General features: G+C 40.9%; 1 pseudogene; it reads left to right on the top strand.

Moving 5' to 3' along the window:
- The first annotated feature begins 329 nt into the window (after window positions 1-329).
- On the top strand, window positions 330-1,610 carry LOC120859929 (annotated as a pseudogene).
- The last annotated feature ends 796 nt before the right edge of the window (window positions 1,611-2,406 follow it).

Raw genomic sequence — 2,406 nt, 5'->3', positions numbered from 1 at the left:
TATTGTTGTTGTTGTTGTTTATTCTTTTCTTTCTTTTTTTAAATAGAAGACATCAAAGTGAACATGGGAGAAAGCTATGATTCTAGCGTGATATAGACATCTGGTCATAGGTTTTTCAGCTGTCATTCAGTCTCTTTGACACTCAGTGTCTTTGTCTGTAAGATAAGGGTGTTCATAACTAACCCTAGAGTTTTGGAGATAATCAAATTGCACATTTTTCCTGTACTTAACTAATAGGTAGTATGTTTATACTTAGGTGGCAGTTTGTATAAAGGAAGCGCTGGGACTTGTGGCCGCAACCTGTAAGAATGAAAAACTGTATTAACAATATGGAACCACCATGTATGTTACGTGAAGAAGAACAAGAGCCAGAACTACGGAAGAGTGAGGGAGAAACCAAACAAGTAGATGATGATGATGATGAAGTGATCTTGGTTGGAGAAGAACATGTAAATGAAGATGGTGATGTGATCTTTGTTGGGATGACCTCAGCTTACAATCGTTTCAAACATACTGAACAGAGTCACCCCAGGTTCTTGGTCAAGGAGAAAAAGGTATGGTCACTTCAGGAAAGGTAACACTCACAAATTACAGCCAGTTAGTCATGTGACTCCTACATCAGAAGCAAAGAGTGTCTTGCGGGTTTCTGACTCTGAATCAAGATCAACAGGTAGTCCTGTTATTATTGAACCTTTGTCTCAAGCTGATGATAAAAATATTTCTCCACAGATAGTACCTAGTAGCTTCTCAAAGGAGTTATGTTCTTCTTTGATTACCTTCACAAGTTCATTGCAGCATCCAGCAGCAACAGCAGTTTCTGCAGGAGATATGAATAAAAGTCCTCATGGATCAAAGCGAGTTTTCACTTCGGAAACAAAGAGCACAAATCCCAAAAGGCCTAAACTCAGCGATGGCATGATAGGGGAACATTCTTTAGGTTTTTCCCCTTCAGGTATTGTTCATCCAGTGACTACTCAGCAAAGCACACCAGACCATGTCCATACCTCACTAAGCCATGTTCAGCATGGAGAACCTTGTCCAACACCTTTGGCAAAGGACAGTGTTCATTGCAAGCCTGTAAGACCTTCAGGGGGAAATGGACTGACAAAAACTGATTTTCCAAGTTTAGCAAGTCCAAACAAGATTGTTGATGCCACAGGAGGAAATCTGATTGTGTTACTTCGTGACTTCTACTATGGAGAGCATATAGGGGTTGGGCAGCCAGAACCGAAGACTCACACAGCCTTTAAATGCCTCAGCTGCCGGAAAGTTCTAAGAAATGTCAAGTTTATGAATCACATGAAGCACCACTTGGAACTTGAGAGGCTGAGAGGTGACAGCTGGAAAAACCACACCACCTGCCAGCACTGTCACCGCCAGTTTCCTACTCCCTTCCAGCTGCAGTGTCACGTTGAAGGTGTCCACACTCCCCAGGAGCCCTCCGCAGTCTGTCAAATCTGTGAATTGTCCTTTGAGACAGATCAGGTTCTCTTAGAGCACATGAAAGACACTCATAAGCCTAGTGAAATGCCCTATGTATGCCAGGTTTGCAGTTACAGATCATCATTTTTTGCAGATGTGGAAGCACATTTCAGAGCATACCATGGTAACACTAAGAATTTGCTTAGCCCATTTTGTCTCAAAATTTTTAAAACTGCAGCACCATACAGACGTCACTATAGAGGGCACTGGAAAAAGAGTTTTCACCAGTGTTCCAAATGTCGGCTACAGTTTTTAACTTTCAAAGGGAAAACGGAGCACGAGAGCCAATGTCATCAAATGTGTAAGAAGCCTAAGCAGCTAGAAGGATTATCCGCTGAAACAAAAGTTGTTATTCAGGTATCCCTGGAACCCCTTCAACCAGGATTGGTGGAAGTAGCGTCCATTACCGTGAACACATCTGGTTCTGAATCACCACCCCCCAAATCTAAACGTCGGAGGTCAAGAAAAGGAAAACAAAGTTAACTCTACTTTGAGTAAGTCTGAAGCAAGTATTTCAGTCAAAGTTAAAAACCCCATTAAAAACAAAAAATCAAATTATAGCATTATTCAGTAATATCAAATATAGGGAAACCGATGGGTAATTTCTGTGTGTTTGTTTTAAATGCAGGAAGTACAGTTTTGTTTGATCTGCATATTGAGATGTTACTTAAAAATCTGTTATCTGTTTTTCACATAATTGTCGTAGCGTGTGTGAGAGAGAGAATGAGAGGAGTGGAGAAAGGAAAAGTCACAAGCCATTTTGCTATTTCATGCTACTTGTAAGTTCCAAAGCTCTACTATACATATCATGTGTGGAGTGTTTTAGCAAGGTAATTTTCAGCTGTTTTCATGCCTTGAAGATCTCAGTATCAACTATATAGCCAGATTTGCATGTCTTTGTTACGGTATGGACCCCTGTGCTGC

Source organism: Oryx dammah, unplaced genomic scaffold (assembly GCF_014754425.2).
Source record: "Oryx dammah isolate SB20612 unplaced genomic scaffold, SCBI_Odam_1.1 HiC_scaffold_4649, whole genome shotgun sequence".
Lineage (NCBI taxonomy): Eukaryota > Metazoa > Chordata > Mammalia > Artiodactyla > Bovidae > Oryx > Oryx dammah.
Note: the sequence above shows the minus strand (reverse complement) of the source record. Positions and strands in the feature narration are given on the sequence as shown.